Source organism: Varroa destructor, unplaced genomic scaffold, assembly GCF_002443255.2.
Source record: "Varroa destructor unplaced genomic scaffold, Vdes_3.0 BEIS01000007.1, whole genome shotgun sequence".
NCBI lineage: Eukaryota > Metazoa > Arthropoda > Arachnida > Mesostigmata > Varroidae > Varroa > Varroa destructor.
Window position 1 is genome coordinate 25,717,971 of NW_019211460.1, and position 16,109 is coordinate 25,734,079.

Genomic DNA, 16,109 nt, shown 5'->3' on the forward strand with positions numbered 1-16,109 from the left:
ACAGATACATATGTATCTAAAATTGTTACCGTTGACTAGAAGGTCAAATAAGCGGATTCAACCGATTTCGCCTATTCCTTGCCTTATCGTAGGTACCTTGTTATTGGGTCGGGCCAACAAGTTAGCTAGAAGTTAAAATACACATTTGGTGACTACGCGTCTGGAGGTATTACACAGAAAACAATTTTTCATATACCTAACTAGAATTCCTCCGTTCCTTCAATATCATTTTATTATTATTTATTACTTTTATTAAATATATTGTCCCTACATATATTATTAGGAATCGCTGTTTCTAGATTATCGACATAGATTTAGTGATGGTCTGAGTTGGTCAATCGTTTGTGCAAAAAACGACTGGCGTAAATTCGGATATTCTAATCGGTCCCTGTCGTTTTGCGCCGCACAAAAACTTCGTTACGACGGTCCTCGTAATGCCTGTAGACAGCCTACAGCTTTTACAACAATTGTGATAAGCGACAAATAGGAAACTACACATAATACATTCCAGAGTGAAATATTCTGTATGTTTTATTGGTGGTGGACAGTCGTCGACTATCTGCCGCGGGTTCTCGCAGCGACGCAGAGCGTAACACGCGTCTAATGAGCCGAACGAATTGTGCACAATAAAGGGCATAAAGTTTAAAAACGTGCTGTGCACATAATTTTTTTTTAACCTATATAAAAAGAAATTGAACGATATTCATTAGCAAGGCGAGTTGTTATTTATATTTGAAACAATTTAAAGCGCGATTTGAGAGCGCAGTATCAACCATCTGTAACGTGTCCCACCATAAAGGCAAAATGCCTCGCCTGTTGTTCGCTTTTGCCGACTTGGAAGGGTACGACATATAAATCATATTCAAACTATAAGAGAAAAGCGCTTCTTAGAACACATCTCTATACATTCAGCAACATCGTTAGGCGTCAAGTTTGTCTTAGCTACAGCCAGCTTTAACTCGGTCGCACCATCGAGACGGGAATGCTGACATGCACATAGCTGACAGGTTTCTCAGGGATGGCCATGACCAACTTCTTAGTATTAGTAGATTCGAAAACAGCGATAGTATCAATCAAATTCTGGCATTTTAGCCTATCGGTATGGCGTCGTTACCAATCGCGATATGGAAATTTTTATGGCGGATATGGATATTTTTATGGCTGTTACACAGCGCAAATCACATATGTAGACCAATATACTAAACGTAAATAAAATCAGTGATAATTATATACTCATATGCATACTTAGACAATATACGTGAATATGAGACGTATGGCCGTTGATCCTGACGCAACGCCAGTTCAGTTCTTCAGATTGAGAGCGCAGGCAGCTAAATCAACGCCGAGAAGATGCCGAACTCAGAACTGAAGCTTGTATTATACTAGAAAGAACGTAACTCTAACAGTTCCTTTAACTTGTTCTTCAGGTTTGTGCATCGAGAAGGTCCTAACACCTATGGGTTGCCATAGCTGCACGTTCTGATTACATAATATCAAATGCTTCAGGCCGAATAAGTAGCCAGTATGCAGTCGAACGAGACATGATATACATTTACATAATACGATATATATTCTATTATTATTATTAGATCTGAAACAAATTTTCGTGTAGTCTAGCAATCCACAATCAAAACCCGGATGTTTCTATTTGTACTGATTAATACATTGTGCGTTTTTTTTTCATTACATTCTTTAGTTGGCTCGAAGGTCTTTATTTACACACGCCATCTGTTTGACCAGGAACGCAGGTGACCACATTTGATTATGCTACAAAAATATTGATCTTATATGAAACATGTGAGTCTTTACTGTCTTCAAGTTAATCTTTTTGAAGTGTTTTTATATTATGTCTGTGACGTTGTGTTTTTCAGCCTTCCGTAATCTAATTTTTTAAACAACTTGTATGTAGAAAAATGCTCATGCATGCAAGCCGAAATTAATACGTTTGATGCTAAAACAGTGAATTGGTTTACATTTAAGGGTTTATATGGCAGAAGTTCGATTGATATTACAAGGCGCCCTAGAAAACCATTATGGATTATCATTAGCTCCTGCCATACACAATCCATGATGGAAATTTTCATATTTTTCTTCCAAGTTTGAGTAATGCTTTAGGGATGAATGCTAGGGTATGCTGAAAAGAGCAAAGCATCGGTCATTTGTACGCTAACACATATTTAGTTCAATGGACTCAAGATCAGATTGTTCACAGCTACCAATAGATTTCTTAAGTAGGCGGTGGACGCTAGAGGACACCACGATTGACGTTTGGCGCGACGGAAGCTTGGACCGATGAAAGACAAAGACGTTGAGGGACAATAGAATGACAAAGTTTGAAAAAGGAAATGGTCATATATAATATAGAAGGTTTGCAGAATTGTTGAATACACCTCAAAACATGCGCATTAATTAATCTAGTTGTACCGTTTGTTATAACGTTATAGAATTCAGTCATCCGTGATTATTTCTTCGAACTCTTTGTGTGCTTTGAGTCAAACAAAACTAAGCGAATAAATATTGAATTTGCTTTGAATAGCTTGGCTTGAATGAACGAATTTATCCATACCTTTCGCACTTGGACCATGTTGGGTAAAACAATCTGCGTTCGAATAGCTTTATAGTGTGCATAGGGTGTTTCTGTATCGTTATGTTATTCTTTAGCTAATGCTTCTACTGACGACTACTTGTCCCAATTTGTCCCATATGTTACTAAATGTACTCGATTTAGTACATCAGTCCACAAGTTGACAGGCCCTAGTCTAGCAATAGGAGCAACGTAGTACGTTGTCCGACTGCCGGACTGCGACATAAATTTTAAATTTTTAACAGTTTATGTCGACATATATATATATATATATATTATTCAATGCACCTCTAGCCACTACTATGCACCAAGTGAGGTCCTTAGCGCTTTAGACAAAACGGATGCGATTATAAGTAATGATCTAAAAATTATACATTTTTCTATACTCCGACTCTATATCGAACTATGGATGGACATCCACAGCATCAAACGTTATTCAGCTCTTATAATGCTATAATATTGGAACACAAGGAAGCCATTTTCGTTTCTGTTTGTTGTCAGTTCCCTATGACACGTGTAGTCTAGTAGCTGCGTATGTACTCACCTTTATTTGCGAAATGCTTTTAGGTTGCACAAATAAGCACGACCTCTCTACAAAAAAATGCTTGCTTAAGCATATATATATATATATATATGATGTGTCTGTGCATGCATAATATATAATACAAAGAAAGTGAATCGTCCTTTATTGACAACAGAGAATGTTTAAACTCTATCCCAATTATATGATATTTTTTGTAGAAAACTAGCAGTATCATTAGAGGTAGCATTATTTCTTTTATCCATTTACAGATGGCCATGTTTGCGTACTGTAGGAATCATTCTCAAATGCTTCTTCAGTTGTTTTGAAGTGCAAATGCTTTTTTCGACAATTCAATGAACTGTTTTCAAATAGGAATCAACAAGTTATACGATTCTAGTTATAATTGTATTGAATAGAGAAGCAAGTGAAGCTCATCTGCCTTGAAATCTTTGTGTTCTGTGTTATAGCATCCTTCAGAACATCAAATATCGCGATTATGATGCTCGCTTTGTTGGTATATGAATGGTACCGTTAGTTAAGGAAAGAGTATTTTTTGAAGATGAATTTCGTGTAAAGATGATCGGTAACTGCACCAAATAGTCGCATTAATGATTGATGGTTATATACGACCAATTATATATATATACATATTTGTGTGTGTGTGAGGTAAAATACGTCAACACTCCGCGGAAACTTGCTTTTTTCAACAAGACGAGCCTATTTTCCCTTTTATCCGTTCTTAATTAATTTTCGAAGGCACCAATCCTTACTACCCTTTTTTAAATCAATTTCAAACCATGGCTTATGAATTTAATAGGCGAAAGTTCCACAGAAGCAGACGAATACATTAGCAGCAAGATTTAGTTTGAATAATGCATTAGCCCTCAATTTCATTCCCACACTGTCTCTTTAAATAGATTTTATTTATATAGTACTGGAGAAGGTTTGTAAAATTTTTCTCTTCTTCAGCCTCATAAAAGGTTTTTATCTTCATTTAGCATTTTTTTACTACTTACAGGACACTCATCAGACAATGTGTGCGGTAGTTCATGCAAGCAGTATTAATAAATAATTGATTGAATAATTTCAAAAATTATATCTATATAAAAAAATTATATCTACTATAATATAAGAAGCATGGTAAAATGTTGTGATGAAGTTGAATATAACTGTACGCTGACTTCTGCTCATTTCAACTGGATCTTTCATTTTCGTCATTGATACTAAGTTTTCCCCGACCTGGTATCTATATAAGCGCTGATTTTAATAGTACACCAATCTAAAGACTGTCTTTCAATATTAATGCTCTTCAATATTGTAGTGAAAATATATTTCAGCTGTAATATTATTTGTTTCGGTTGAAACATGCATAGGAAATGAGCGCGTTTCCATTTTGCTATTAAATATTGCTGAATATTTGCTATTAACAGACTGTCGATATAGTCCTGCATTAATTATTTGATAGATGAGCCAAAATGTGTTTTTCGAGTGCATTTACCACTTCAAAATGATATAGTGTGCACTTGTTCAGCGAAGATAATAATAGTTACCGCATTTCTGCAAGTAATTTATTATCCACAATTACATTTACATTGGTTAAAGCCCTCGTCAACCTGGAGTATGCAGACAATATTTTATTTTCAAGTGACTCATTCGGCCGCTTCGGTCGATCAATATGGAGACCTATCAGCGACTACATCATTTATTGATTTTGATGGCGGTTTATAAACGATATAGTAATGCACACCAACTCTACCAAACATATTACATTGAACAGTAATTTATGTTAAAGAGAATTTTTATAGGAGCTTTTATAGAACTACATCTAAATTTTGTTCCTGTGAACTCTGCAACACTAGAGTATTTCTTATTAATTTAAGCTTCATAAGCGCAAAAATAGTTGAGTCTGGTAAAACAGAAATACTTTTTTTCATAAACTAAGCGTTTGCCATAACGTCCTGACGTTAAGACTGGCTTGTTACCAGCTTTAAGCTTTCTCACTCTTTGGAGAAAAAACTTTGCCACATGAAAAACTCCCGGCAACGATAACATATTTAGTAGTGGATAGATGAGATCTCGTTTCGTTACAGGTAGGTCGTACGTGAATATAGGTTGATGTTTGTATCGAATGTCTTCCGATATATCAGTGACAATATTATATCCTATCATGTCTAACAACGTAGATATACTGTCTGTTTAGACCATATCACCTGTCATCGAAACGAGCAGTGAAACTCTGTGGCGACCTACAGGATGCAGTACATTCAAGTTAATAACGCCGTTTGGCCCCAGACGAATCTACGGTTCAGGCGATTTTGTCAATGCATCGGTTCGAAATTTAGACGCCTCTAATCTTCTGCCATAGCTATAAATTGAAACGTGTTTATCTATTGTAACAAATTATATTTACCTATCACTTATATGAAGTATGTTGGTATTTGAAAAGTGCCGAAATCTATCTAGAGGGCGTCACTTTGTTTCATTTCTATAATCACTTACTGAATGAGTGAGAGCGCACGCCTTACTTCGATTGCGTGTACGTCATGCAAGAGCATGTTATCGAAAGGTCGGGACGCTGGTTTGAACGGCTGGTTCAACAGGACACGCCGCAGGCGAAGCGACATATAAATGTAGCGCTGGGCCATACGAGGCAGCGTCAAAATCATAAAGACATGCGTTAAATTTTAATTTGACTTTTACAACCGTGGTTTTCTTTCCTTTGAGTAATTACATTAAATTTGCTGTATTTGGATAAAACATGCAACGCTTTCGTTTGTGCACTGAAAAAAACTATTTCAGTTCCACTGACAGACATAATTTCCGGGATGAAGTTTAAAACAACGTTGCCACTTCAATAGCCTAAAGTTACTTTTAGCAATTAATGTTGTCAAGTTGTGGGTTTCGTCGAAACTCGTATGTGTCTGAAATTTAGTATAATTTAGATTATACAACCTTTACACGGACATCGTTTCAAGAGGATGGGATTATCTGCAACAGGTCCTACTACGGAACAAGATTATAAAAAGGCAAAATAACGGGCTTACTTGCCTCTAACAGCTTTAGCAGCATTTTCCAGAACCTCATTAGATTCAAATTGAAAAAAAAGTATATATATACTGCTTTTAGCTTTGTTGAATGATCAGCTCCTTTGACATTCTGTAGATCAGATTCGCGACGTTTTCTATACAAATGCATTTGATGTTACGGTGAAACGACATTAGTAGCCGCTAACGGTAGCTACTGGAGCGCAGCTAATAAGTTGACAAAAAGATATTCGCGTATGGGATGCAGCTGACTTCATCCATCTTTTTTAGTATTTGAAGTCGTCAGATACCTAAAGGGGCATCTGGCAGCGAGGGTCCATAAGGGACTACTACCCCAGCAGTCCGTCAGACTTTGCAAAAGACGAAGTGTTTTCCGAATAGTTTTATGAAATAGCTGTTTTTATTTACCTTAAACCGTCATATTTCCTGTGAAAGTATACCAGACCGTTTCGTTGCTTTTAGTACAACATCGTCTTGACTGTGAGACCTATAATTTCGTGTGTTCGGCTTTCCGACCCGGCAACCTTGGCCGAAAATAATTTGAAGTCCAAATGAACAAGGTAAAAAGGGTTTGACAGCATGGCCACTCGGGAAGCGACGCCTTTGGATCGAGCCTTGATCCTTAAATGGCGCAGATACTACCGCCGGAAAGCCGAAGCATCTCAGCGAGAGAAAGCATATAAACGTGCACGTCAGCCAAAATCCTGGTCGATGATGAAGCGAATGGTGATAGCATTTGTAATTTGTTGTACTGTGCTCGCGATTTCGACCGTCGCTATCGTGCAGGCTCGCCAAAGACTCATAGAAGGACTGAAGATAGATCCTATGGGTGCAATCGACCCGTTTTAACTTATGAGCTTCCTTTACGTACCCCGCTTCGGCTACCCAAATCGGCCTGTTCTGTGTGCGGACGTCCTTTCTGTATTTTAGATTGTATTTTATTTCACTGAGTTCATAGGCTACTCTAATAAACTATTCTTATGTGACATATTAACCTTCAACCTGCTTTCGTTAGTGCGTATCGTTATAGTGCAAATATAAGTAGTTCAAACTGGTAAAACCTATTGAGCATGTCAGGCGTAATTAGAGACCCATGAAGTAAAATCAACCTAAAAACGTTTGTTTTGTACTTCAAGGTATATATTAAGCGATGTTAATAACCCGTGAGTTTTTATGGAATGTTTGTGTACAGCGTCCTGCTATTCAGGCTACAAGGGCTTGAATGAAAGCGAAGCATGACAAATATAAGACGTGGGATACGGTAATACATGCGACCATTTACATAAATAATACTGCACGAAACGCGAATGTAGGATAACTATCTTCAACTATATCACAATATTATGAAATTAGAATTTAGCTCCGTCTATTCTATAACAGTCAGGCACATACGAATGCATGTAGAGATATTTCTCAAGCCATGCTTAGATATGCAATTAAAACTTACGTCATGGTAACATATGTAAGCGTATCTGGTATGAATATGAGAAGTTATTCGCGTCAACTTTAATTAAGCGACGCTACAAAATCTGTGCTGCTTGTTGGTATTAATTCATGACTTTATTTTTAGATCGCCAAACGTGTCGTTCTACTAACGTTGTCCAAAGCTGTAGCTGGAAAAGTATCAATCAAAGCAGCTGCGAAATCCAAAGCTGGATGTTTTCCTACGCATGCAGCAGTAGAGAATTGGAAACGGCTTCGAAGCTAACACGAGTAATTAATAACACTCGACGAGACCTGTGTGTTTCGAAGGTGAGTTCCGGTATTTTTCGAAATAGATGTGTGCAGAAAGACAGAGAAATTAATACTTTTCAAATAGCTTCCTTGAGCAGGAACACCTTTGCATAATGCTACAATTAGAGTACTAGCTGAGATAGGCCATGTCGTGGCGGAACTGTTCTACGGTTTCTCTGTGTGGGTCTCACGTTTGTTGCAGCGAGTCATACAGGATCACGATCCTAATATGCACCTATACGTTGTAGGTCTGCGAAGAATACAAAAAGCTTAACGTCGCTGGAAAAGATACATTACTGATGATAATAAGGTACAATACAAAATATCAAATGGTTTAACCTTCGATTTATGATCTACTCATTTGGGCGTAAATACCATTGCACAGTGAAGGAGAGCCTCTGCTTGACTAGTATAATGAACCATTATTTGTGCAACTGGTACAAAATAACGAATTAAAGATGGTAAATTTTACCATCCCGAATCTTAGTTACAATTCTGAACTAGGAGCATTAAAGTGCCATGACTTTAACGAGCGTACATCTATTACTACCTACCCATAGAGATTTTGCTACTAGTTAACCAAATAAGCCAAATGGCGTTGTCAGGGAAATTAAGATCTTCATATCATCAGCACGAATCTGTGTAAGCCTATTGCGAAATTTTACTTCGTGCAACTCACATTGTTAATTTATTTTTTTCACCGCCAACTGTCGAAACTCTTACTGTGACTCAAATTGAACTTCTATATGCGGTTTACAACAAGTAACCGCAGAATTCAGATAAATAGAGTTACTTATGATCATGTTTGATCCAAAGAATGATTAGGGTCTAAAACCACGCTAGAAGCCAATTGACGACCGTCTTACAAGTGATCTTAAAGCTCGTCGTAGTTAGTTAAGAAGAACAAGAGAGGATCGCGCCTTATGCCTGCCGAAAATGACCGAGAGTTACACCAGAAGTTTACCTGTGAACTTACATCTCCTGACGTTCTTTGTCTAACGTCGAATAATGGTAAGTTGCACGTGGTGTCAAGCGAAACAGCCGAGATACATAATAAACGTTTATGATCTCGCCAGACAAGCAGCCATCCATTTGTCTACAATGTGTTCTTTCTACACTAGAATCATTCAAGTTTTTCTTATGGTTTCTCGGTGAAAGGAATGCCCAAGTTGAACTGCAGAAGTTAGAGACGTTTTCCTCCTTTAATGTGTCAACTTTCTGAGTTACAGTATTTTTGTCATAAAAGTAGTTCTTGTTTGTTTCTTTGCAGACTTGCGCGTCTAATGGCTAGCCGTTGTCACTTGGCTAGCAATATGCACCGTTACCTAGGCTGAGTATTGCAAAAAGCTCGAGGCCACATTCTAGGTTTCTAAGCTTCCAGATCGAATTTAAGTCGAGTTTTATACGAACGAGTAATCTATCGCGATACAATCGAGTCGGCTAGTTCTAAAAGTGATGTAACTGGCAATCCATAAAGGTATAGATAGCTTTCTATTGTATACTTAGATACACTGCAAAGTTCTCATGCTAGCAGTGGCTTTGCTGAACATGCCCTTCGATCTGATCACACAGATACCCATCCTTTGACAATATGGTCATTTAGGTACGTTCTTCTGAGCTCATTTGAGCGCTAGCAATTGAATTGGCACCTCAAATACGCTTACGTAAGCTTGCCGGCCATGATTATTTAAAAACCATCTGAGAAACTAGTTAATTATAATTAATGACTAAACGTCAGTTACAAATTAACTAGTACCCACATGTACTGCAATGTTATTTAGTCGCTTAAAGTATGTAGTACAGATGAAATTTCACTAAAAGGTCCATATCTAGAACGTTTTTATTGGAACCGCTGGACGTACGCTAACTCGCATTGAGGAACTATTCCTTTGGAACACATAGACTTAATTCCGCTAAGTAATCTAGCCCGTAAAAATAGTACGCCGGTTTGTTTTCGTGACTTCAATCTTGAAAGACGCTGCACGCAAGCACTGTTCACTTGCTCACTTTCGGACTATAGTCCGCGATCTTTTCCTTGGCTGAACGACAGTCGCTATGCCAACTAGGTTGTACTTACGCTAAAGAAACCTGAACTACAGGATAGATAATACAGGAAAACACTTGAGTCTTTCAAGTTTTCACAAAAACATCTGCTGGATGCATTCAAGCTGTCGCTGAAGCAAATACTCCACGGTAATACTTGGCGTTTTTCTACAGCAAGCAATAAACAGGACACGACAAATACAGCCGTCGGCAGACGATTTAAAACAGGCAAATGCAAACAACGGCTTGGTCTTTACCTATAATTATCAACATGTGTATCAGTCAGCATGCGTTGTTTCTATTACTGCCACTGTGTAAGGGACTATTCCGTGGATTACGTCAGTCCATAACCTTCTTTTACCCATTCCGCTAGAGGAAAGCTGCTTTCGTGGATAGCAAAAATATTGGCACGCGTGAAGCCGGACGGCCACAACGGCTCGAACACGTGGACATCAACCGATCTGCGACACTTTTGGCTGTCGTAACGGCGTGCTCCCACCGCGATTCGATCAAAACGGTCCGAGGGTCTTGGTTCATTTAGTAGAATCTTTGTTGCCAATACTCATGCAAGTGAGCGCTTTTCAAATCCTCTTTGGTGGGTTATTCAGTTGTTAAGGTTTCTGATTTATTTTTTTGGGTTTGGATTTTTTGTTGAACTTTCCCGAATCGACTTTTTTGGGAACTATTCTATTATTAATTAATAAGCTGAATCGAAAAAAAAAAAAGAGTCAAAAAACAGCTATCGAGCCAGCTTCAGCCTCAAATGTTTACACTATAGATTTAGTTGCAACAATAATTGGTTGGTTGAACTATGGTTCATAATGTATCAACATACAGGAGTATTTTTGTGAGAGAAATGCACATATTTGTAAATCTACTTGAAGCGTATGCTATGGACAAGTGCGTAGAGACATTAAATGTTCACGCTCCATTTGTTCCCTATGACATGCTTCCGAATTTCAATATATACACCCTAGCATGTTGTACCCACCCAAAAGAACTCGTATGTCCCCACCGAAGGTTGACCTGACTTATCAGGTCTGCTGCCTCAAGGGAACAGAGACCGAAGGGTCGGGTAAGTAAAATGTATTTTTAATATTTTTAGTGTATCCTTATTCAATAAAGGATGTAACCGCCACCAGCCACAGGAGTTCTCAGTTATATATGGAATCAAATGTGTCTAGTTGTGATACAGTATTTAATATTCGACGCTGTTAACTATTTTAGTAAATATTTGTTCTTGATATACGCTACGAAGTTATTGCGTTGACTACGAAAATACATGTAAGGCTCTTTGTTAATCTCCGGGTAGCTACTGGTATGCTTTGTTTGTGCGATATTAAATTTCCGGTTATTGTTTGTTTTTGTACATAACCAAAAATTAGGAAAATATCTCGACCGCAATGAAATGGGCACCTACATACGCATTGGTTGTTATGGGACGCCCTAGTTTCGTTCAGAGGATCAATTTTGCCATTGCCGGGCTTTCGACAAGCGATTGGGACTCGTAATGACCGTTCCGAAGAGAACACTCAGATCTATCGGAGCTACTTGCTGTTTTATCTAGCGTTCTATTTCTTACATTTATTTACCATCGTGGCTGCCTAGGTTTGTGGCTTTAATCGGTAATGGTAATTTTGGGTAATGTATATCTACATCACATATTTAGGATAGCAATTCATAGTGGATATGTGGAGTTCGCGTCATGAAGCTCTCGGGCTTTTTACGCAACACCGTATTACTAAAACGTTATTTTAATAGTCGTCGGTCCTTACACATATATATATATCTATATAACGACATGGTATTTCAAACTATAACAGAATGCTTGCAAGTCTTTAGCGTCGAAATGTGATAAATGTAGAAGTAAACATTAACTTTGTAGCGAGTAATCCAAAAGCTTCATAAGGCATACCAATTGAATTAGATGTTGGCGTTTCTCTGCTTCATACGCATCTGCGACAATGCAAAACTATCAATAAAAATATTTGATGAACTTGAAGGTAATGGAAGGCGTACCGATTCTTGGTAACCAAGAAGTGAGAAAGAATTTTAGTATTAACAGGACTAGGTAACGTTGTTAGGGATTCGAAGTTAGTTAAATCGGACCGGTGGCTCATATTTAACTACAATATAATGTAACAAAGGTAACCTCGAATAATTTCACCGCAAAATGTATCGTTGCCAGCGCTGGAAATTTTGCCGAAGCTGTAAAACGATAGTCTCCTTTCGAGTCAATCGTAAAACTGCGCCGTACTGCAAACGTGCGTAAAATTATCTATTGGGTAGACGAGCTCTGATAGGCCACAAATAAGACTACAATGGCAAGTTCCTTTAGATTCTTTTCAAGGCCTTTGGGTTAGCTAGTAGCATTGTTTTTTAAGTTTTTTTGCCTTTCGGCATATGTTGCTCAATACACACACACACACACATATATATATATATATATATATATATATATATGTGTACTTTTTCAATGTTTGTGAGGTTTAAGTTCATTTAAAATATCACTCTGAAATCACTTTGTATAATACATACTTTTACCTTAACGAGCCGATGGCGTTAACAAGGAGCGCAACATGGCGGAGATCTTATGTGAATGTCATTTAGGGTACATCTTCGACGGTGGACCTACGCCGTTCGGCCGAAGGTTCTGCATTAACTCGGTTTCTATAGATTTTGTTAGGGACCGCAGTAATTTTTTGCTATAAAATACATTAAAATGAGTGAAAAGATGGAAATTTGAATGATCTGTTCAAAAACATTCGTAAAGACAGATATAAATAACAATGCATATGTTCACACTAATGCAAGAACACGTCGCCATCGTCTTCGATTCTTTAGTAACCAATTAACTTATATAATCAGAGAAGATACAGGTGGATGTTGTAATTTGCTGAAGCCAAGTTCTACACGTAGCGACATTATAATCGAAGGTCCTTGTATTTTGGATTTCGAATTTGATTGCAACTCGAGTAAAAGTCGAGTAAGACTTTTACAGCTTGCTGGCGGTATCGCATGAATTCGGCTGAGCGTGTACCAGTGTTGTTGCTAGATTGAAGGACCGGTCGCCCTGTGACGCTTCGCGGGAATTGGTTTTCATCGACACGATGTTATATAGGCTCCTAAATGTAGATAAATCCATGTGCAAAGCATATGAAATTCATGAGTTACGCGCTTAAGCTCACTCTAAATCCCACTAGACAACTGAACGACTACATGCTTAGTAGGTCTGTAGTTATATGAAGGCATCGCAAACGATTAGTGGACCGACATAGCTCTGGCAGTTGTTTATCGGCAGGCAGCATCGAAATATAGGAGACACACGTATGCTTTCCGCACGGCTGAAGTGTTGTGCGGACGTTATATCTGAGTGAAGGACGTGCATGCGGAAGCATTATTGAATAGGATACGTTGTACGCCTATGCCGGTCGTATCTCGTCCACTGGAACAGGGCGAAGACTATTGCATGATCGATCCACGACGGTATGGGGACCCATCCCCGGATACAAATAGTGAGTTGGGAAGAGTTGACTCGCGTGTTCAAAGGTGATTCAGTATAGAACGCTACAAACAATGCTGGCGTTGATACGTTATCGGTTGTTTCAAGTCCACGAAAAGTTGGAGAATCGTGAAGCGTGTTCTTAATTAATGCGTTTTATTAAATCAGCCACAGTGCTAGTTTTGAAGGCCGTAAAGCTGAAGGATTTATATTCGAGAAAGGCATAAGTCTGTTTTAGTTAAGAGTTCGACTTACAGAAGTTCGGAGCGGTCTGACGTTTGGCTGATCTAGTCGACTTGGTATTAATGAGGTAGTATTCATAAACGGCTCAGAGTCGATAACGAAGTTATTCGACGTATGAATTTGTAGGTAATTCTTATATAGTTCTTCTCTAGTGCCTCGTCAAAACTGAATGTGTTTCGTGAAAAGGCCCTGTTCATAGTGATGTGTACGTTAAAACGTGCAAGCTGTCGGCCTTGACCATACCGAAACGTTGGTACGTTCAGCATTCTATGTTATCTTATATGGTGTCGTCTTATTGCCTAAAAGCAATACGAAATATGAACTTTTGTTTTTACGTACTGGACGCTAGCGCTCGCCATTCTGGTACTCTGCAAGCGGTAGTGGTTGGCGTATATGTCCTGCGGTTTACAGCAGACAGCAACGAATATTATAATTCTAAAAGTTCTCATTAGAAAATGTAGATTGTTGTAGATGCGAGCCACGGAAAAGTTTCAGGTTATCACTGAAAGATATTGATCACAGTTAAGAAAAGTTTCTGATAAATTTTACTTTTTCCAAACAGCAATGAACGATGTTGTCACGATTAGTAAAATAGCACCCAGACTATTGTTTACATGTTAGCTTCGTGCGAAACTAGGAGATGAGCTTAGTAAATTTTTGGTGCGCTTAACATTTCCAATTGCTACTAATCAATATTCTATTCCTAACAGCGTATATGTGTATAGATTGTTTGTCTCGCCTAATAAAAAAAAAACCAGCTGAAGGAAAGGTTCTTCCTTCTGTGACAGGAAAAGTGACTTTACAACACCCATTGTACTGAACGGGGGTTTGATTTTCATAGAAGGCTCGAGTTGAGTTGACGTGGCCGGTACGTATAATTTGCCCGGTGGTGAAGCTTTTGCTAAAAATAATCTAGAGCGGGCCCCTTATAATTTAGGTACTTGGACAATTTCAGGACAAGACACGCCAAGGTAACCCACGCAAAGGTCATCCAGCCGTAATAAAGTAAGGATATTTTTTGGGAACAAAACTGACTTCTGGCTTATTAAAACGTCAAAATGCACGAAACAATCAAATAATATTCCTTAATACTCAAATTTTCGGTCTGTCAATGCTGCTTGTAATTAGTACATCGTGAGAGCTTTTTTCAGCTGCAGATAATACCCTATCATGGGATGCCATTACGAAAGTAAGCCGATCTATCAAATCCTCTAATCTTAGATACGCTCCTATAAGAAGTACTCGTCCGGGAGCGTCACCTGGAGTCTGCAAGCTCCAGTTAAACATCTACGTGCAAGTTGATTCTCAGGACGGAAGTTGAAGCCTGCTTCCAGCATCGATTGTGTGCTAAAGATTCAACACAATTAGACCAGTGTCCCACTGTTTTCAATACAAGTTTCGCGCTTGTATTGGAATAAATGTGCGAGTCGTACCTTACGGCTCTGCGTCGAACAGCAAACGTCACAAGGCGGGAAGGAATGACCTAACCATTTCAAAACGACAGCTTGAGACCACACTTGAAAAGCGCGACTCGTGAAATAAATCCCATGAGGTTTTACCATTCTGTACTTCTTTCAACTTCTCAATAGAAGAAACTGAAAAGCTTTTCGTGTACTAACCTTATAGCAGGAGTTGATTCGTAAAGGGTTTGCTTGAACAACCTAAAACCATCTCATGGATAGTCAATCGAAGGCACAACTAACGCCTTCTAGCTAGGAAGTTAAGAGAATTAAGGCTAACCTGAACATTTACCTTAGTGCTGATTCGTGCTGATAAAGGTCTAGGCAATACAATGAATTCGGGTCCTTCAAAGCTAGGTGTTCATGCGTGTGGGCGATTGTTGTCCTGAACGAGGCTGCAGACGTAGCTATGGCGCGCAGCTCTTTCAGTAAGACACAGATAATCGAAATCCGTTTTTTTTGAGAGCAGATTGAGAGCAAAATCGCAATGGCTTGAGATCATAAGCAAAATCAGGTGTGTGTTGTTATCGTCCTAGCGACTTCGTTAGCGCTTACGGTGAGATTAGCGGTGAGCGCCGTTTTTCTCGGGTTTAACTGAGAGACAGGAATTTAGTCTCCGGCGAGGTTGAAATGTTAGAGTGTGATTTGACAAAGCAAAAACGTTTCTATCTAGCTGCTATTCCCTCAACTTATCCACAACAGCATTTTATTAAGTTATGCTATTCAATTTTGTTAAATTTTCGTCACAGCGTTCTTCTCACACCTTTTAAACACTACATTTTTTATAGCCCTAAATAAATATACAAATACTTTCACCTACAAAATCGTAGATTTGACCTACATTATGAATAAAGAGCATTGTTAAAATAGATTTATTTAAGAAATAGTATTATTTTATATTGCATATAACCCTGTTTAGAGATTATAGGTTTGTCAAAGATTATATCATAATAAAAATCACTGTCATTATTGTTGT

At 38.3% G+C, this 16,109-nt stretch overlaps 1 long non-coding RNA gene across 1 annotated transcript; it reads left to right on the forward strand.

Annotated features, from left to right (window-relative positions):
• The first annotated feature begins 127 nt into the window (after positions 1-127).
• LOC147754489 (uncharacterized) lies at positions 128-15,231 on the forward strand. The gene is made up of 3 exons (XR_015316692.1): positions 128-13,443; positions 14,629-14,678; positions 14,895-15,231. It is a non-coding gene; the product is annotated as an uncharacterized LOC147754489 (long non-coding RNA).
• The last annotated feature ends 878 nt before the right edge of the window (positions 15,232-16,109 follow it).